Raw genomic sequence first — 23,475 nt, forward strand, 5'->3', positions numbered from 1 at the left:
AATAGATTCCTCTGAGTCTGTAGAATTTTTATTTTATTACATTTTTTTATATTTAGTTTATTAGACAGATCTTAATATTGGAAGTTTCAATTCAGTTACTATTATTTAAAGAATAACTTTTAAATTTTGCCATTTTTATTATCCTCTTTCTCTAATGGTGAGAGATTTTTACTATTCAGATTTTTGCTCTTTTCTCCAAAGGATATGGGGGGAAAGGAAAGAAAAAAAATGTCCTAAACATTGGGTTAGAGATTAAAGATGAGAGTTTTGAAATTGATTCTGATTTTAATTTTTCTTAGTGATTTCTTCCTCAACTCACACTTTAATTTAAATATAGGATTTTACTTTTACCTGATATTAAGTTCCATGAAAATGGCAGTGCAGTCTAAGGGAAATATAGAAGCACCTGCTATAATAATTTTTTTTTCTTTTCTAATTTTTTTTGTAGTGTTTTCCCTTCAAATCTCAAAGATCTCTATACCTTTGATGGCTTTGTAAGAGAATCAGACAGAGACCTTCTCTGCCTGTTTTTTCCACCATGCCTTCTAGCCATTCTGTGTTTTGATCTGCGTTTCCATCTGGACTTCCTAACGTAGTAACTCTGGCATCTAATCCATCCACTTTATTATCTTTGGAAATACCTACTGCCTGAAGTGAATTTATTTTGGCAGCAATGGCTTCTGATAGAGATGTATTTTGTTGTGTTTTTTGGAAAGGAGGTGAGTCCAAAGAGTCCAAACTCACTCCCTTATGACAATCCTCTGGCCTTTTCTCATGGCAAACTTTGGCAAAAAGAAAATAAATAAATAAATAACCTCTGTGAAAACACTTGTTATTTGTCATTATTAACTTGTGTTGTCCCAAAGCTAGAAATTTCAGCTGCTGAACATAAAGAATAGGGATGTGCTTAAGGAAATCAAGTTAACATACTACAATAGAAGCAACTTTCAGAGCTCCCCAGGGCACATCTTTCCACTTTCTTTCTAACTCACTTTCAGTGTTGAGTTCATTTTTACCTTTGGAATATAATTTGTAAACAATTTTGGCTATGTTAAGCTCTGCAGAAAAATACTTGTACAGTGCTTGAATGTTTTGTATTTTGATGGTGCAGTTTCTGAAGTTGAAATAGGAGAATGCAGGAGAGATGAAACTGTGCAGAAGGAACATACAAAAGGTCCACCAGCAAAATTTACTTCAATCTTTTACATGATATGTGTGTCTTTTTAAAGTTTAATTCTGCTTTATTTTTCATAACAAAACTGGGGCATTCTTTCAATTCTGTTTTGTACATAACTTAAAATGCTCCCTGACATTTTTTTTTTCCTGAGCATCTCACAGATTTGGTTGTGTTGTGGATAGTTATTGTTTTAACATAATAATTGAGGAGAAAGAATACACTCAATATTGAGTATTGCTTTGGACCTTTGTTAACTTTTTGACATCTATCAGGCAATACTTCAGTAAAGAGGTGGATGAACACCCTTTCCTAAATATGATGATCTGTAAAAGATGAATCTCTGATGATTAAAAGCATTTTATCAGTTCTGGTAACAAATGTGTATGTTATTGAATAGGAATATGAAAAAACTAGTGCAGATGTTACTCTTTTGTTGAATAAGTGAGAAACAGTATAATTTCCTTTAAAAATATTATATAAAAATGTATGTCTGATATCTACATTTACATATTTCACACTACTCATATATATCAATCCACCTTGAAGATTGAACCCAGTGCCTCATGTGTGCCAGGCGAGCGCTCTACCACTGAGCAACAACCTCAGCTCCAAGAGCTGATAATTTTATACTAACTCCCCTCACTGGGAGTCAATGGTTGAGACTATCTCCCAAAGACATTAATTCATTTGGTATTTCTTGTGTTCTCCATACACAGGCTATACCAACTTCAGTGGCCAGAGAAAACTTCAGGCTGAGTCCCAGGTGCTTGGAGTTGTGGTATGTGTCTGCACACATGAGAATGTTGAGTGGTGACCTGAGGTGATGTCAGCAGGCTTTGATTACAAATCCAATGCAGATGGAAAGGAAATATTAAGTTTTTCATTCATATTTAATATTTTCTGAATAATGAACTACTACTGTTCATTATAGAGTGACATGTACCAGCCTTTGATTTTTATGTGAAATAGTCACCTTTAGACAAGTTTGTCACAGATCCCTGATGAAAAAATCAACAGTCAATGTTGACAGTGGTGCCTAGTATTGTGTATATAATCAAATCAACCTTACAAGAGAAAAAGTAGCTTAAAATATTTTTAGAAAGCATGTATTGTAATATTAATGAACAAGAAAATAATTCTAGAATAAGATTTTTCTCAAAGGAAATATAGGGTATTATAAAGATGTTTCCAAACATCTTTGAAAAAAATTATTTGAAACATGAATTTTCATTCAACATCAGAAACAGTAATAGACATGGGGGCTGGAAGAAATAATGAGTTCATCTAATATGTAGCATGAGAATCTCTTGCAAATCCATTGGGAAAAAAAGGAAATTATATTTTCTAACTTGAAATTGGAGACAGAGAGGTAGATCTGAAATATAATTGTACATGACATATAGTTTGATAAAAACATCATTTTATTGATGAGAATTAAATTCAAGACAATCAATAGACTCACATGGAAAGAAGTTTAGAGCAACCAGAGAAGAGGATCATAAATATTTATATCAGTGCTTCTCAGGGAGACTCATGATGGGTCTTCATGACTAGGTAGTATACAGATGGCTTAGTTGTGTTGAAAAACAGAACTTTTTAATAATTTTTAAACATAAGCGTAATGGTACTTTTCATATAAATGTTACCAAGTTCTAAAAATTAGGATCTTCATTATCATATGTTTGTTTCAAATACTGTTAGTCACCTACATCTGCTTATGTTCAGAAAGTATAACTCACCTAGGGTTTGCTAACATTTTCCTTCCATGTTCGTTTGCTGTATATATTTGTTTTCATATTTGAGTTAGTATTAGCTGGTACTATGCCATACAGTGGTCATCATTTTTAAATGGTCACCATAGATGTCCTCTTTAATCTCCAAATATAAAATTTTATTATTGCCCTTCCAATTATTTTCTGATGTCACCGTTGATCTTAGGATAGGTAGGTTTTGTTAGGTGGACCTGATATAATTATATAGCAACTTAAAAACAGAAAGCTGAAATGGCAGAAGAGGTAGACCGAGAGATACATGGATGACAAGGATCTGACATTTTACTGCAAATGTTGAAAATGACTGGTCCAGAAAAGAAATGTGGGTAGCTTTAGGAACACTCAGACTACTGGCCACCATAAAACAGCAAACCTCAGTCTTACAACCACAAGCAACTGAATTCTACATATTACCTCAATGAGATGGGAAGTTTCCCCTGCAGCCTTTGGATAAGAGTTTAGTTAAATTGATTTTTTTAAATCTTAACCTTGTGAGTCCCTAAGCAGAGGGTCTATCCAACTTCACCACTACTTTTAACTTTTAAAACTCTGGGGTATAAAATGTGTATGGTTTTAAGCCTTTAAATTGTGGTAATTTGTTGTACATCAATAGAAAACTAATACAACCCCTAACTTTCAGTAGTGAGTATCTCAATCAGTGAATCAAAAGTTACTAATAAAATTACTAAAATTGATATTGAAACTCATAATAAGTAATATGTATTTTTAGTAATGAGGATGATTGCATGAATATAGATGGACTGTAAACCTATATATGCTGGTAAAATTAACAATATAAGTGTCATAATTTTGCATAGCAGCCAAAAGTGTTAAAAGTTAAATCTAAAGTATGAGTGAATGAGTGTGTGTGTGTGTGTGCGTGTTTCATAAACCAACTTTGTATGAAGAATGACCTATGGCTTAAATTAATTTAGAAGTTTGGTTAAAGTCTGCATTAGGACTCTCAGTTTCTCTCGCTGGTTGAAGCAACCATAATTTCAAACTTTGTATATTGCATTTGTCTTACTATTTAAAATTCTGATTAATAATAGGTTAATGTATTTAGACTGAGAACCCTTATGTGCTGCTAAAGGCAACATTTTTTTTTCTCCTTGATTTATCTAACTGATTAAGAAGAGAAAAATAAATGTACACACAAGAAGGGGAAGAAACAAGATAAAGTGATATTCTAAATGTCAGGAAGTAGCCAAGGGTGGTGGCTATGTTCAGTGCTATTTAGTAATGTAACTATCAGTTTAATGCTTTAGCTTCCTGTAGTACACATGATTCATAAGATTCTTTGATTTTTAGCATAACATTCATATGAATGCCCTCCTTCTATAAACATCTATTCTTTTTGTGAAATCGACTATAAGCCAAAGACAGACTGTTTTGTTTTGGTTTGGTTTTTATCATGAAGACCATTTCTTGTTTGTTTTATTTAATTTTTGCCAAATTGTCTTGCTTTCAGATATTTCCAGAAATGTAACAATTCAAATGATTGGTAGGTTATCAAAATAAAGAACAGGGAAAACAAAACAAACAACAACAACCAAAAAAAAAAAAAAAACAACTCCTGTAAAAAGGCAGCATATACAGAGAAGGCTAAATAACCTAGTACAAACAGTGTCTCAGTCCTGGGCAGTTGTGCTCTTCCCAGGTGAGCCAAGAGGAACAAACAGGCTTTTTAGAAAGAACAAGTGTTGTTCCCATTGATGTTCATAATAAATCATCATTCAAGAGATTCTGTCAATAACACACTGCCCCCAATCGCCTCATGCCTGCAGCATTACGCTCATGCTATTGCAACTAGATGAGCTATCAAAGCCTCATGCAGTCAAAGCGAGTAGTTTAAAGAGCTACAATAACAGGCGATTTGCAAACAGCCCAAACCTTTAGCTTCTCCCCTCTTTCCAAAAGTGTGCAGTGAATTTACATTAACACCTGCTATTGGAGATGAAAGAATGGATTTTGCACTGCAAGGAGAATGCCAAATCCTCCTGTAAGAGTGACTCATTTCCCTAAATTGTGGGATATTATGGTGAACTGGAGGCAGCATGTTGCATGCAGTATATTGGGTCAAATTTGGATTTTCTAAACTAAAATTGGCAGTGTATAATTTAACACATAGAACTCAGAAGTTCTGTCTCTGAATATTTGCTATATAATCACAAGGTTAAATTCACTCTGTGAGCAGGTAATTTTTATTGTCCAAGGATAATTTATATCTGAAGAACTTTTTACTACATACTCATTCAGATTACTATGGCATCTAAGATTTTCACGCTGTTAAATTCAATTTATTGTGGAACATAAGGGCAATTAAGGGATAGGAGATGACATTACATTACATCAAAGTGAACTACAAGAAAAGGAGGAGTATACAACTAGTAATTTGTTATATATAAACATAATTTTGAGTATTTTTCCCCTGGTAAAGTGACAGATACTGTTTCTAACAACTCGGTATGTGTCAAGCAATTGTTCTGAGCTTTGTTACTGTCTAAGAGCTAATAAATCATTGATTATTAGAATGAAGAAACATATAATAAATTAAACATTCAAAAACTCCTAAGAATATCACATATATCACAAAATTCATGAAAATAAATTAAAGTCCAAAATCATGCATATACCTCAGACACTGGATATACATTTCCCCTATATTTTTGAATATATATTAGTTTTCCATTGCTTGATTTAAAAAAAATAGCAGAAAGTTTGTGGTTTAAAACAAAGCATGCTTATTTCAAATTCTCTGTAGATAGAAATCTGGGAATGCCTTAGTAGTATACTTTGAGTCAGAGTCTTTCACAAGGCGGAAATTGAAGTGTCAGCTAGGGCCAGGAACTCATCTGAGGATTTGACAAGCGGGTGAGGGAAGGAGTGAATTCCAGGCTTATATGGTGGTCGGCAGAATTTCAGTTCCTCAATCATCCTTGGATTGTTAGCATGAATTCCTAATGTTGAGTGGGGTCAGTTCAAGTTCTTCACCATCTGGGCTTCCCTGACACCACAACTTTATCAAAGCCAGCAAGGGAGTGAGTCTTCTAGAAAGATAGATTTCATTATGATCTCTAACCTAGAAGTGACTTGCCATTACCATTGCCATATTCTAGTGTTAGAAGTGACAAGTGACATCTGAACTCAAAGAGGTAGGAGAGCAAGCACATAAAGACCTGGGAACTAGGAAGTGGGATAATAACTGGGAAAGATTTTAGAGTTTGCCCATCATAGCTACTGTTCCTTGATATAATATGTAGATTCACTTTCTATCCTTCACTGAAGTTGGAGTCCTTAAAATGCATCCCATTTTCCAAAAATATTCTCACTACTCAAAGTGATGATTGATGTAGGATCAAGACCAAAAGCGCAGAGCCAAAGGTCATATTTTATGATGTTAACTTGGGAACTCCCCATTACCAGATGGGACCCTCTCTAGAGTTGCTTTGCCTTCTTTCTGTCCTCTTCTCTTTCCTTCATTTTTCCTTTCTGTGTCCTTTGACAGGTCAGAACTACATTATGGTCTGCAGCTCTCTCTTCTAATTTCTGCTACCTTGCCTTTGTCTTTCAAAGACATCCCATTACCCTGCCTCACAAATCCCTTGTATTTATTGTCATCAACCTCTAAAAAGAACTGAACAAACACACAAGTATAATCTAAAAAGAGATAAAACTCTTGAAATAACTGACAAAAAATATGGCAGAGTCATAATAAATACTATAGAAACTTAAGAAAAAAAATCAGAAAAATTTTGTTATTGACTGTCCTTTAATTTTTTTTTCTTTAATACTTTTGTTTTTCATATGTGCTCATTTGTTTTTAATAAAACAACATATGTTACATTTCCCATAATTATTTGTCTTCTTTCATATGTTAGGAAACTGAGTAAAAATAGGGAACAACAAACAGTTTTCCTTGTTTCTCATTTTAGAGATATGAGCATACATCATACTTTTAAAAAGTTTGACATAAAATATAACACAGTACTTCCTCACATTATTATAATATTGCAATTATTACAAATATATTTTACTCTTAAAGTCCAGATATATGCAAATAATTTAATAACAAATACATGCATTTCAATACACAGAATTTCAAATTTATTTCCATGTCATTCTCCCAAACAGATATCATGTCATGATCACCATTTTAGTTTTATTTTTATTGGACATACTAAGGTGTTAAATTAATAATCAACTGGCATCATAAATTGACTCAGTAAGGTGATACAAATAGAAAGACTCTTGGATACCATTACAAAGTAATTGTCCTTGAATTTGAAATCTTTAGATTTGACAACTTTAATTTGAAATCTTTCTGATTTCGTCAGAATTGTGTTGCCTTCTGCACAAACAGGAATAATAATGCATAAGATGGGCTGGGTGTCTAAGCACAGGCCTGGAACCTTGTCAAATGTCTACACATGGAGTGTCTGAATAGCTGCCCTCTCACACACATGTACATCCAACAGGCAGAGTGTGCAGAAGCTTCCTCCCAGAGCACTCAGAATATTTCTAAATATTTGCCTATTTTTCTACTGAGATTACTTTTTCTAAGCTTGTGAAATTTATATTCAACATTATATTCTGTTGCTTAATTACATTACACATATTTTATCCCAACTTATTTTTTGATGCCTGGTCATATATAATTTTTTTTTTAATTTAGTATATCATATCTACTATGTTTTTTAATAGTACAGGTAGGAAAAGTATATGGAAGCATTTCTTATACTTGCTATTTGTGGAAACATCAGAAAGGGAACTTCTAGGGAGCTTTTGCAGAAAGCTTTGGCAACTGTGCAAAATTTAATATTATTTAAACATGAATGTCAGGTAAACAGAATTTATATATTGCATGGTCCATCTGTGGATATAACCCATGTGTATGCACACATACATGGTCTAGGTTCCTGTAGGTGCCACGCCACTCCTCCTCTGCCACTTGGGCCTGTTTCAATCAGTGTAAGAGTCAAGAGGAGAGAGTTGGAGTGAATCTGAAAGCCGTGGGAGCATCTGGCTCTGTGACTCAGCACTGCCCACTGCAATCAATTCAGGGGGCTACACTCAAGCTCCCTTAATCTTTCCTGTCAAATGTAGTTCATCCTAATTAAGGATACATCCTGGAAATAAAGTGGTGATAACAGAGAAGGGAGGCAAGGACTTTCAAAGAGACTCTTTAAAGAAGACATCTGAGAATTTATAAAGTACGTAATAATGTTTTTCTGAGAATGTGATGTTACACATTTTATAGGCACTGCTAAGAGGCAAACATAAAATCCAGAGGGACACAAGGTAAGAATTGACAGGAGATGTTTGCTATTTTTTGAAAAAATATTACTGATATGTCTGAAAAGAAATATCAAGTGCATGAAGGTATGCACTAGGCAACTAAAGAAAGAAAAAGAGTTAAAGACCAAGGAAATAAACTAAATTGCTGCTTTAGAATATTAAAGTCAATCTCAAAGATATGATGTGAAAGATAAGGCAACAAATTAAAAAAAAATATTCCTTTTTAAAAGAACCCAAGTGAGAAAAAAAGTGAGATGTGCTTAAATAAATGTGGGGTAATGTGTAATGTGTATGCACATACACATATACACACACACACAAAACAAACAAAATACAAAGTAGGATTTCTTTATTATTAAAAACAGGGTTTAAAAACTCTAAATAGGGAGTATATTATTTTAGATTTTAAAATCTTCATTCACATTAGCTAGAATAATTCCAGTTTTTGTTCATTGTAATTTTCATATTATTTTAAACATGTTGCATGTTGGTGGCAGCAAGATAACTAATGCATGCTTTTGCTTTTAAACTGTAGTTTTTCTTCTATTTGGCTTTTCAAATAAATTTTGAGAATTTGCCTACTTCGACCTCTCACTCTACCGAACCCATATAAATTTCCTCAAGGTTAAAGGACCCTTGAAGATGGACAAAGAAAGTCAACTTGTCATAGCTTATGAAGGTGATCAAAGGCAGCCAGAGGCTTCCTTAACCTTTGATCACATACACACAGTTCAATATCTCAATAAGCGAGTCTTGTTTCATGTCCTTAGTTTCCACTGTGGCTCATGACAAGAGAAAGTAATGTTGGTAATAAGAATGGGAGAGGACATGTCTGGCTGACTCTGTGTGTGTGTGTGCTTGTGTGTGTGTGTATGTGTTTTAATCAGTAAAACAATAAAATATCTCCTAAGAACTAGCATTTGCTCTAATATTATACTACCGTATTACAGTATCATTGGTGTGTCAGTCTCGGGAAACTTTCAAAAAAGAATGCCATTTAGCAGTGGAGTGGAAAGAAAGAACTTTTAGAAGCAGCTGTTTCAGCTCATCTTATGGGATTCTGATGATCATTTGTCATCAGGTTTCTTCCAACTTTGCTATTAAAGGTTTATGATAGTCTTCAACACTGAAGGCAAAACTGAAATAAATGATAATGTTTGTGAGCTATTAAGGTAAAGAAACAAAAAATTGAAAGTTGAAAAATGCACCAAAGGAGGGGGGCAATTGAAAGAAATTGATGGATTTTATTACCTGGTATGCTTTTGTCCCTATGGATGGATTACTGAAAGAATCTTAAGTGGTCATTCAGTTGGAAATTATGCCTAGAAAATGTTTTATCAAGGAAACTTTGCTTGTAGAAATACAAAATGATAGGAAATAGCAGTAGTCCTTAAGAAAAATCACTTTCTCAAGTTTTCACCTTTACATGAAAAAGTTAGTTTTGGGTGGTATCAAGGTAAAATTCATAGATAAGAAGTGAAAAAGAGTGGAAAGGAATACTCTAAAGGATATACAAGGCATTGGTTTCCCATTGGAATATGGCTTAGGAAAACAGCATTTAAATCATAGATCTCCCCGGTAGGAACTTATCTAATTTTGCATAAGATACAGTGCTTATTTTATCTTTGACATTCAATCAGTGCCTTTGGATATAGGTGACGAAAATTAACCTTTGCCTACAGTGCAATGTACAGATTGGATGGGAGAATGAAATTCTCATTATAAAAACTGAAAAAGGTAAGCATGGATGCTCATCTGAAAATATTAATATATTTTCTTCATGCCCTTTTAATTTCTCAAAGGCTTTATTTAACCTTTTATTCTTCTAACAAGCCACATTTTCCTTCCCAGAGAGACAATTGAAAACACTTATTAGAAAAAAAAATGCCTCTAGGACATCATCTGGAAATTGCTCCAAGTGTTGTTGTCTGAAGTGCGAAGCTGGATTCTTCAAGGAATAAAATGGCTACTCCACCACTTCAAAGCTGGATGGGGCTGAATGGATGCACAACAATAGGCATTAACTGTTCCAATCAAAGGTTGCTTCACAAGGCCTGCACACACTGTTTTGTTTTCTTTGCCAATCATCTGAACAATACAAATACCAGTCAAATTCATTTAGACAGTCTTTTCAAGGGGAGTGTGTAGAGCAAATACAGTCAAATAAAATGCTATTTGCTTCCTCCTTCACAAAAACAGAAAGATCAAAGGTGCAATTAAAAAAAAATTATGTATCTGGGCATATGTCCCTGCCTTCATATTCCATGCAATGGAAATTCTTCCAGGGCAGAGGCCAGGCCTGTCTTTTCTGAAGCTGAATCTCTGCTACACTAAGGATAATTCAGAAAATGTACATATCGTGACACCGTTTGAAACCATTTTCACTGAGGGGATACCTTTCTTACCTCTCTTGGTAGGACTTTATTCTGCTGTTCAGTGTTGGCATTATTAGTCTTAAATTCACTTTTAGTATTCATAATCAATTCCTTACTTCCTTCTAGACTACACACAAGTATAACTGGACTCTGCTCACGTTATACACTCCTACTCTACTCCTTACAAGGAAAAATGCTTTTCCAAGCAATGCATAGAATCAAACATATCTCTGAACAGTTAGTTCACATGTCTACCCTCAAACACAAATTTCTTAATTTCCCTAACATTCTGTGCTTACCAATCTTTCTCTGACACTGAATTTGACCTTTTTTATGTATCTAGGATTTTGTATTTGTTTTATGTGTGCAATTTCTATCTGTGTCTTATGCTAAACTGTAATGTACTCAGGTACACAGACATTTTATTGAGTAATATTTTATGTTCTGCATGTTTTAACAAATCACCATAAACAAAATAGATTTTTAATCAAAGCACACATCTACACAGTAGTAAGGGTTTATCCTCAATATTGCTTAGTATATGCCTCATACTCTTCTGATATATATGAGACATATAATCATCACAACACCAAGATTGTTGGTTCTGTCATAGCATCTATTTAACACAGAACCCAGAGTCACAAAGACCACAGAACGTGTCAATGTTCACACTCAATGGCAGAGACAGTGTTCCAACCCAGGCAGCCCGATTTCAGTATCCCTGTTCTTATCTCCCATCCAGCCTTGCATTTTGTTTTTAAAACACGAAATAGATGAAGAAAATTTCTTTATGTTGTTTTTTAAACTCAATTTTGGTATTTAAGTTCGTCTTCCTTTCACAGGGAAGCTCCTTCATGTGCCAATTTATTTTTCTCTCACTGCTTTTAGGGTTATCTCTTTGTTCTTAAATTTAGACACTTTGATTTTAATAAATCTTGGTATTGTTCTCTTTGGATTTATTCTACTCAGTGTTTTCTGAGCATCTTGAATCATCTATATATCCATTATCTTCTCAGATTTGGGACCTATTTGACATTATTTCTTCAACTAAATTCTCATCCTTTCTCTATCTCTTCCCATTCTGAGATTCTTATAGTATGTATGTTGATCCCCTTGATGAATTAGGTTCTCTTCACTTCCTTTACATTAGCTTTTTCATACCACTTATTTGATTACCTATCTTTTAAGCTTATAAACTCTTTTTTTCTGTTTGATCAAATCTGCTAATTAACACTCTAATAAAATTTTCAGTTCAGTTATTATGTTTTTCAAGTCAGGAATTTTTGTGGGTTATATCTTAGTTTCTTTCTCTTTATTGATATTCTAATTTTATATATCATCTTTTTCTGATTTCATTTAGTCATCTATTTGTATTCTCTATTCCCTTGAGTATCTTCTTAACAGTTATTTAAAACACTCTGACATTAGTAAAATCAATTGAAGCATATTCCCCCGCCCCCTTTTTTTTTGAGACTCAGGGTTCCAGAGTTTTGCTGTGTGCTCAGCCTGCCAGCTTGGTCTTGAACTCCTGGGCTCAATTTATCCTTTTATCTCAGCCTCCAGAGTAGTTGGGTCTCTAATCATGCACCACATTGCCCAGTTGTTATTTGTTTTTGTTTTGTTTTGTTTTTCATTTTGTATATACCTAATAAATTTTGGCTGGATTATGGGCATTTGAAAAAACAACTTCCTCTCCAAGTCTGAAAGTACTGACTTCATGCAATTAAAGACTTTGATCAATCAACCTAGCTGGAAGTTTTCTTAAGCCTTTTCTGATCTCTTATTCCCTCTGGCACCTGCCTGCTGAACTGCAGTTCTAATCCTGTGCTTGCTGGTCACCTCAATTTTCAGCAGCTTCCAAATTCTGGCACTGATAATGTCAGAGCTCTGATAGGAAGTACAAAAGACAGTCCCCCTCAGGCAGCTCTTAGAGAAGTCAGGATATTGGACAGTTTTCACTATTTCTTTTCCCATGGAGGAGGATTCCTGGTATGTCTCTTCATAATGTTCTATCATAGCATTAGTTAGCAAAATATCTGAATTTTCTACACTTTTTCTGGAATTTCTTCTCGGACTTGCAGTTGCTGGTACTGTAGCTCCTTAACTAGTCTCTGGAGTTCTCATAGAGGAATTCTGATCCATAGATTGTTAACTCTATGACTCTGTAGGAAAAGAACCTGAATCTTTCCAATTTGCCATCTTCCTGAAGTCTTTCAAAAATACTGAATTTTGTGGTGATTTTTAAATAGTGTTTCTCTCCTTTGCTACATCAAGTGGCATTTTTATAGACCTAAGCTAATTAATTTTTATTCACTGACACATTATTACAAAATATTAACAAATCACAAGTTTCATTTTTGAGGATTTTTTCCCTTGCATTAAGGGATTATACTGTAGAATTACTTAGGCTATGAAGTAAAGAGACTCAAACATAAGATTCCTACTGTTGGGGGTTATATATACATAAGAATCTGTAAATTTCATTTTGGAGCTATTATCACACCATATATTATACATATTAGGTTATGCAGATTTTACATATTTCAAATTTTGTTGTATTAAAGGTTGGGGGAATTTCTTTGTTTGCTTTTGTCAAGGGCAAAATTACCTCAGTGCAAAACTAATCTCCACATATGCCAGTTATCACAATGAAAGGAAGGGATAATAGAGGGCAATGTATTAACACATTGGGAGGTATATATGGGTAAGGAATACATTAATTGGATTATCAAGCTACCCCCATTCTAATAGTGTGGTCATGAGAACTAGAGCCGAGATTTGAACAAGGTCTCTCAGTAAAATGGAAAACGTCTGGGACCAATGACACATATTTGCTTTGATAGAGAGATGTAGAGACAAATAGTCTGACAATTAACCCACTGAACAGCTTTGGGTTTTATTTGCGCAAGATAAGTGGAACGATACTGGGTGCCATTAGTAGAAGGCTTAATTAATATCTGATGTATTTTGAGTACCTAAGATGTTTTATATATACACATTTTCGCGTCACATGCACATTTATTGCATCGTGGATATTTAGTGTCTGTTTATTCTATCAGTTCATTTCTATTTTCAAACACATATGCTAATCTTTTCTCATTTTATCTTGATTTAACAAGTCACAGATTACTAACTTTTTTCTTACCTTTTTAAATTGTATACAACCCATTTTTAAACTCCCATAATAATAATTCTACATTTTCAGTAAATACTGGAAGAATTTTTAAGTTAGTAGTGGTTGTGGTGGTATAATAATATTTTGTTAATTCCCAAAGAACTTTGCAAAGATCTTTAGGAAAGAAAAGGGGAATTTCTTCAAGTTCTTATGCAGATTTAATTTAAAAAATCGGACTCAAGCAGAAGGGCATCATGACTCCTTCTGTTAGACATCTTGTTTTGGACTCCTTCTGCCACATATGAACAAAATCGCTCTTCATATTACCCAGTTCATAACCTGGATCTGAGCTCTGACCACACTTGAAGTCACATGTACCAGACACTTTGGATGTCATAGAAAAGAATGCAGAGAACTCATGGAATTTAAATGACTATAACATACTGGTGACAAATTTGTGATATTATCTTATTAAATATTTGCAACTGTCTTCAGAATAATAATTATTAACCCACTTGCAGATTTATTAGCTCAAAAAAAACCTTCAAGTCGTATTAAAATAAAAACACTTAGTCAATATGAAAACCAAAAATCAATGATACCAAATACCATGATCCCACTCTGATTCTTCTCATAGGTTTCTTGTCTATACACAGTGGGCTGTAACCCCTGGCCTTAAAACTATTTTCAATGGAATACATCTGCTATTTAGAAACCATCTTTAGGGTGGGTGCAGTGGCACATGCCTGAAATCCCAGGGACTCTGGAGGCTTAGGCAGGAGGTTCGCAAGTTCAAAGCCAGCCTCAGCAAAAAGTGAGGTGCTTAGCAACTCAGTGAGACCCTGTCTCTAAATATAGTAATAAATAGGGTTGGGGATGAGGCTAGTGGTAGAGTGCCACAATGCCCCCCCCCCAAAAAAAAAAAAAACTTTACACAATTAAAATGGATCATATTGTATCCCATTTGTTCAGGGTTTTTCTCTGGAGAGAATTTAAATACATACCCTCCTGCAAATTAAATGTTTCTCCTCTTGAAGGAAACACATCTTAATCCAACTGAAGAGATCCTTCTAACAATGATGCTAATATGGAAATTTCATACAAAAAATAATGATGATATGAGCATGTGTGCAGGTGTCACAGGGAGCTCCACCATCAAAAAAAAATGTTCTTCTTTAGTGATACCCTTACCTCTTTTCTGTCAGTATACCATGTAGTCTTCAATTTATTATCTCAAAAGACTAATCTAAACAAACCCATAAACCTTTATAAGAGCTAACTTGTCAAAAACCAACAAAACAAAACACCAAATCATAAGCCTTCCTGAATTCCAGTAAGTCTAGAAGATCCAAATTCATACCTTCTTCTGGAGTCTATACAATAAGAATCATAAGACCCACCTGTTTGCCACACTGGGCTGGTGACAGCTTCCAATGAGATCATATAAGTGAAAGTGATCCACGAAGTCTAGATCATTGCAAAGAGAAGGACCAAATTCTTATAAGGACATTCAGAGTAAGTGTTTGCTTCTAGGTAGACTAAACAGGTGGCTAGCTATTGTTTTTAATTTATATATGACAGCAGAATGCATTACAATTCTTATTACATGTATAGAGCACAGTTTTTCATATCTCTGGTTGTATACAAAGTATATTCACACCAATTCATGTCTTCATACATGTACTTTGAATCATCATAATTATTATCACATTCTACCATCATTTGTAACCCCATGCCCCCTTCCTTCCCCTCCAACAGCTCTGCCCTATCTAGAGTTCTTCTATTCCTCCCATGCTCCCTCTCCCTATCCCACTATGAATGGGATATGAATCAGCCTCCTTATATTAAAGAAAACATTCAGCATTTGGTTTTTGGGCATTGGCTAACTTTACTTAGCATTATCTTCTCTAACTTCATCCAGTTACCTGCAAATGCCATGATTTTATTCTCTTTTATTGCTGAGTGTTATTCCATTGTGCATATATGCCTCATTTTTTATCCATTCATCTATTGAAGGGCATCTAGGTTGGTTCCACAGTTTAGGTATTGTGAATTCTGCTGCTTTAAACATTGATGTGGCTGTGTCCCTGTAGTATGCTGTTTTTAAGTCCTTTAAGTATAGACTGAGGAGAGGGATGGCTGGGTCAAATGGTGGTTCCATTCCCAATGTTCCAATAAATCTCCATACTGCTTTCCATATCTGCTGCACCAGTTTGCAGTCCCAACATAAATGTAACTTTTTCCCCACATCCTCACCAACACTTATTTTTGTTTGTCTTCATGATAGCTGCCATTCTGACTGGAGTGAGATGAAATCTTAGAATGGTTTTGATTTGCATTTCTCTAATTGCTAGCAATGATGAACATGTTTTCATATATTTGTTGATTGATTGTATGTCATCTTCTGAGAAGTGTATGTTCAGGTCCTTGACCCATTTATTAATTGAGTTATTTGTTTGTTTGTTTGTTTGTTTGTTTTGGTGCTTAGATTTTTGAGTTATTTATATACACTAGAGATTAGTGCGCTATCTGATGCATGAGGGGTAAAGATTTGCTTCCAAGATGTATGCTCTCTATTCACCTCACAGACTGTTTCTTTTGCTGAAAAGAAACTTTTTAGTTTGAGTCCATCCCATTTATTGATTCTTGATTTTAATTCTTGTGCCAAGGGAGTATTATTAAGGAAGTTGGGACCTATTCCCTCATGAAGGAGGGAATAGGGCCTACTTTTTCTGGTATTAGACACAGGGACTCTGATTTTATTCCTAAGTCCTTGATCCATTTTGAGTTGAGTTTTGTGCATGGTGAGAGATAGGGGTTTAATTTCATTTTGTTTCATATGAATTTCCAGTTTTCCTAGCACCATTTGTTGAAGAGGCTATCTTTTCTCCAATGCATATTTTTGGCACCTTTTTCTAATATAAGATAATTGTAATTTTGTGGGTTATTCTCTGTGTCTTCTATCTTGTACACTGGCCTACCAGTCTGTTTTGTTTCCAATATCATGCTGTTTTTGTTACTATTCTTCTGTAGTACAGTTTAAGTTCTGGTATAGTGATGCCACCTGCTTCACTCTTCTTGCTAAGGATTGCTTTAGCTCTTCTGGCTCTCTTATTTTTCCAGATGAATTTCATGGTTGCTTTTTTTATTTCTATGAGGAATGTCATTGGAATTTTGATCAGAATTGCATTAAATCTGTATAGTGTTTTTGGAAGTATGGTCAATTTTATAATATTATTTATGCCTATCCAAAAGCAAGGTAGATCTTTACATCTTCTAAGTTCTTCTTTCTTTATGCTTCTGTAATTTTCATTATATAGATATTTTGGTGTTTATTTATTCTTATTTTTCTAGGGCTTTGTGATGTAATGTTAAGTCATGCATAAATTTGTTGACTTTTTCTTCTTTTAAGGAATGAATTCCATGCAATGAACTTTCCTCTTAGAACTATTTTCATAGTGTCCTAGAGATTTCAATATGTTGTATCTTTGTTTTTATTCACCTCTAAAAACTTTTTAATCTTCTCCTTGATGTCTTCTGCAATCCCTTGTTCATTCAGTAGCATATTATTTAGTCTCCAGGTGTTGGAGTGGATTTTATTTCTCATTTTATCATTGATTTCTAACTTCATTCCATTATGATCTGATAGAAATGCAGGATAGTATTGCTACCTTTTTAAATTTGCTAAGAGTTGCTTTGTGGCTTAGTATATGGTCTATTTTAGAGAAGGATCCGTGTGCTGCTGAAAAGAAAGTGTATTGTCTCGTTGAAGGATGTAATAGCCTATATATGTCAGTTAAGTCTAGGTTGTTGATTGTATTATTAAGTTCTATAGTTTATTTATTCAGCTTTTGTTTGGAAGATCTATCTAGTGATGAAAGAGGTGTGTTAAAGTCACCCCAAATTATTGTGTTGTGGTCTATTTGACTCTTGAACTTGTGAAGAGTTTGTTTGATAGATACATTGTTTGGGGCTTATATATTTATAATTGTGAAGTCTTGTTGGTGTATGGCTCCCTTGAGCAGTATGTAGTGTCTTCTTTATCTTTTCTGATTGACTTTAGCTTGAAGTCTACATTATTTGATATTAGGATGGAAACCCCTGCTTGCTTCTGCAGTCCATGTGAGTGGTATGATTTTTCCTAACCCTTCACCTTCAGTCTGTGGATATCTTTTCCTATGAGATGAGTCTCTTGGAGGCAGCATATTTTTAGGTCTTTTTTAATCCAATCTGCTAGTATATGACTTTTGATTGGTGAGTTTAGGACATTAACATTCAGGGTTATTATTGAGACATGATTTGTATTCCCAGCCATTTTTGTTATTTAACATGACTTGGTTTCTCTTCTGATTAGATTTCGTGTATTACCTCCCTCTGCTGATTTTCATCATTGTTTTTCATTTCTTCTCCATGGAATATTTTGCTGAGGATGTTCTCTCGTGCAGGCTTTCTATCTGTGAATTCTTTTTACTTTAGTTTATCATGGAAGTTTTTATTTCATCATTAAATCTAAAGCTTAGTTTTGCTGGATATAAGATTTTTGTTTGGCATCCATTTTCTTTCAGAGCTTGGTATATGTTGTTCCATGATCTCCTGGCTTTGAGAGTCTGGGTTGAAAAATCTGCTGAGATACGAATTGTTCTTCCCCTATATGTGATCTGATTCCTCTCTCTTGCAGCTTTTAAGATTCTATCCTTACTCTGTATGCTTGGTATTTTCATTATAATGTGCCTTTGTATAGATCTGTTGTAATTTTATACATTTGGTGCCCTGTAAGCCTCTTGTGTTTTGTTTTTCAAATTTGTTCTTCATGCTTGGGAAATTTTCTGATATTATCTCATTGAAGAGATTGTGCATTCCTTTGGTTTGAAACTCTGTGCCTTCCTCTATCCCAATAATGCTTATATTTGGTCTTTTGATGTTGTCTCATAATTCTTGGATGTTCTGTTCATGGTTTCTTACCATCTTCACTGTGTGAGCAACTTTATTTTTTGGATTGTGCACTTTGTCTTTATTATCTGACCTTCTTTCTTCCAAGCGATCTAGTCTGTTTGTTATGCTTTCTATTAAGTTTTTTATTTGATTTATTGTATCCTTCATTTCAAAGATTTCTGGGTTTTTTTCTCTCTCTCTCTCTCTCGAAGTAATCTTTTGCTACCTGCATTTGCTCTCTTATCTCATTGTTGGAGTGATCAATTTTTGCCTATATTTGCTCATTTAGGTGATTCTTTAATTCACAGATCATTTTAATTATGAACCTTCTAAACCCTTCTCTGACATTTCATCAAAACTTTGCTACACATGGGTTCTGTTATTATAGTGTTCTAGTTTGGGGCACTTTCCTCCCTTGTTTTTTCATGTTGCCTAGGTGTCTTCCTTTCTTGCAATGTGGATCTGAGATATTACAGTTTCTTCCCTATATTCTTATAGTACCCATGCAAGGTATCTGTAACTCACCTTGATGTTGGGCTTCCAGACTCTGCTGGTGGCCCTCAATGTATGCTACTGCACCCTGGATCTGGGTCCTGTGCAAGTTAGTGTGGGCTCTGGGCTGTTGAGCTTGAACTTAGTGGTAGTCTGCTGGTCAGAAGGGGCAGTCCTATGCCAGAGGCTAGGCTCTGGCAGGTGTCTGCCTTTCTGGGGGAGGGGTGGACCCAGCCCACTGTGAGCCTGGACCCCACAAGGGCTGGTGTGGGTGGTCTGGATGAGGTGGTGGTGTCTAGCTATTATCAGTATTTTGTGTCCTGAGTCTTGGATGGTGGGAACACTGTTCCTACTATAGTCATTTTTTGTCAACATCACTGGAGTTTCATCGCAGTCAAACAATCTTTCCTATGGAAAAAATATCTAACTATCCATTCTGTTGCTAAATTACACTTATTCCTGAGCTATTCTCTTTTTATTTATAATTTTTCCCACAGAAAATAAGTTGCAAATAACTTTTTTAAAAGTATAAATACAAGTTGTAAATATATGTATATTCATGTCATATATATATTTACATATATGTGTTCCTCTTGATCATGAATCACTTCTCTATGAATACTAAATTATTTTCAATTAATTATGTAATACATGTAACCTTTGTGCCAGGATCTATACACAATATGAAAAGGAACACATGCCTTACAAGAGCTCACTAGTTCTAGTTCATGCCACTGCCTGTTGGAATGCTACAATGCCAACTGCAGGAAGTGTCACAAGAGAAAAGTCCTGTTTAAACCAAAATGTTTAAACCAGATATTGAGTTTACTGGCAGAATGATTCAAATTCCCCTATCTTTGAGAATCAAATAAAAACTTTTTAAATGTCCCCCAAATTTCTCATATAGCATCTGCAGTTGTACCACACACACACACACACACACACACAAAATCAATTTATTTATTATTTCATTGAGCAATTGCACATTGAGAACCTACTATGGGAAAATCTCTAATGTAAGCATGTGAAATGTTAAAAAGTACATCGACTGCTTTGAATTGTTTTTTAAAAAGAAGTCATGGTTTAATTTTTTTTTTTTTTCCAAAAGAAAATAGTGCTGAGATAATTCATGGGAATGTCTGTTTTTCAAAAAGTGTAAACTTCCATATAAATATAAAGTATTGCTGTGATTAAATAATTGAGTTATGCTGAGATTTTTCACTCACAGAATTGGGTATAATCAGATTAGCAAAAAATATGTTTGTCAAGGGAAATGAAACCAGACATTATAACACATTATAATAGCATTTATTGAAATACCTGCTATTCTTTTGTTTAGCCTTAGATCTTAGTTAAGATTAAAATGCCTTTGAAAATTATCCAAAATACTCAAATTTTGAGAACATGGAGACTCAGGCTAAATTGATATGCCTCGTCAGATTAATTACTATAAAAGTAAACCCAGAAATCAATCATTTTGTTAAAAAATAAATCAACTCCACTTAGAAAAGTTTTATTGGCAGTCTCAGCAACAAACCACTTTAGTTCTGAAATGTTTACTGACAAATTACTTTCTTAGCGAACTTTAAGCTTTTAAAAAGTGAAAAGACTCTATTATACTGCCATTTAGTATGATTTAGTGATCTGCGTTTTGTACTATAAGTAGTCAACATTTCTTTTTTGGCTGTTTTGCTTTCTTTTTAGGGTGAACTTAAATTCAAACTATGCATATTGTTATTATTATTCCAAACTTATTCATATAAATCAGCCACAGAAGCACTTGTTAGCCTAGATGCACAGAGAATGCATAGTGAGTGTTCTTGGGTTCCTAAATTTTACTTAGTTAGATACTTAGTTGTTTCTGCCTGTTGGGGAGGAAATGAACCTTTGGTCACTTCCTAAGACCTTATCATTGACACTGTTAACTTACCACATCAGAAGCATATCCTCATTTTGTGTAATCCTGGAAAATATAGTTAGATTCCATTTTGTAAACCAGGTCTTCTACATAGCTATTTAAACTCTTACAGTGGTGGCATTAGTGTTAAGTATACATTAATCAAATGAATTAAGAAAAATTCTAAACATATATTGCATTTTAAATAGCATATCTGTATGTTTGTTTGTAAGCACCAATGCCATACTCTTAGAAATTCATTTTATCATTATAAAGCAATGTTTTAGTTTATTGAGAGAACTGGTGGCTTCCCATGTGTAATGTAGAGAAAGGTATGGTGAAGACTATATCTTAAATGCAGTTTGGGGTAAGAATAGTCACTACTCTAAGCCTTATTCATGAGGGTAGGAAGCTCAGATGTTCGGATACAGGTCAAAAACACAAATGAAAAGAAAACATTACATACAAAAGACAAACACACAGCATACAAATATACCACAGTGCGTGCTGTTCCATTCATAACTTCAGATAATAATGGTTGATAAAACATCTTCAAGTCTTTGACTGAGCTGTTTAAAATCTCTCATAAAACAATTAAACAGAAAATTGCATATAATCAATAAAAGTTAATATATATTATGCATATTTATAATTTATAAATATATACTTATACTTTATAAATCATATACTTTACAAATTCATAAAATATAAATATATATTATATGTATTTATTTTCTATATGTATACATATATGGATGTATTTATTTCTAGATGCTAGGGGAGAAAACAACAAAAAATGTAATCTGGTTTGGATATTCAATACAAAGATGTACATTTAGGCTAGTGAGGGCAGCCTTGAGAGATAACCAGAGAGCAGTTGTTCAATACGTAGAAGGAAGACAGTTGAACAATACAAAATATAAAAATTATACCATAGACTAAAATAAGGAAAGAAAAAGAGGTTCTTGTAGACAAAATAAAGGAAAAATCTCCCTTTAACTTAACAACTTAAATATTAGCATATTACTCTTAAAATTTCCCCAGGTTTGAATGATATGGTCCTTATTGCTATTTTTGTTCACAACCCTAGTGTTTGGCAGGTGAGCTGACATGGGATGGGGCTAAACTGAAGGCTGATAGTCTAAAAGCAAAGGCAGGAGAAACTCTGGTAAACTTTGGCAGTAATGCAAAGCAGGAAGTAATTCAAACATGGGAATGTCTTTTGGAAGCTGCCTCCAAAATTTCAGACTAAGAATATAGAGAATAATGGCCCATTGCTTAACAGCAGTTTTGGTAGTTTAGACCCCATATGATAAATAGAATTTTGTCTTTAATATTTATCAGATTCAGAAACTACTTTATGGAGATAATTTTGTTTGTTTCCAATTACTTATAAAGGAAAACAATCACATTAATAAATGTAAGGCTCTGTAGTGTCATGCTTGTCATGCTTAAATCAAAATTCTTATGAGTTATCTACCACACAAAGGTACAGGAGAATATTTGTTGCATTCAAGTCAATGTATCTGTAAATTGTTTTGCTTCTTAGTGTATAACTACATGATTCCATACTCTTTTATGTTTGTTAAAAACAATAAGATATTTGCAATTCCTCCTCTGCTCTCTGTAATGTGGGCACAATTAAAGATAGCAAATAATAGACGGGAGCCAAGGTAGTTTACTAGAATAGCATTTTATTTCCTGAATATATTTTTGTGCTTTGATATTTCAGAGGTCTGTCACCCTAGGAAGCATTTTGTTCAGACAAACAATGGTATGTGGGTGAAAATAATATCAACTGTGAAATGAACTGTGGAAGCTAGGTTAATTTTGACACAACTCTATGGCATATTGGTATTTCAGTGAAAGAATTGCTGAGTTTAGATTTTCTCAGCTGAATTTGGGAGTTACATTGCCACGATCAATTCCTCAAGAAGAAAATAATATATCTTTATAGATTTAATGCAGATTGACACATGGAGAGCAAAAGTAGATTTTCACAGTTTCTCATCCTTTTGAGCTTCTGAAAACAAGGAGAGGTATCTTCAATGGAAAAAAAATACAACAAAATGCAAATTCATCATGGGCACAGTAGTTTTATATACAAATCAAGCTGATTTTAAGTGAGAACATCTGTGCAAACAAGATTTTAAAAAGTAATTTCAAGACTACAAATAAAGTATGTTGATTGGATTTTAAAATAGACATGTTAAATGTGCACACCTACTGAAATATAAGGTGCATGACATAATTTAATAAGTTTATTTAATAAAGATTTGAAGAGAAGCCTAACTAGAAAAAATGTCCATTCTCTTGTTTTCTAATTTTTGGTGTTAAAATTATTTGGCAAGTAAATAAAACTATATTCTAGTTTTATTTTTTATATTCTAAAAAAGTATGATTTCAATTTCAACAAT

Source organism: Marmota marmota, unplaced genomic scaffold (genome assembly GCF_001458135.2).
Source record: "Marmota marmota marmota unplaced genomic scaffold, marMar, whole genome shotgun sequence".
Lineage (NCBI taxonomy): Eukaryota > Metazoa > Chordata > Mammalia > Rodentia > Sciuridae > Marmota > Marmota marmota.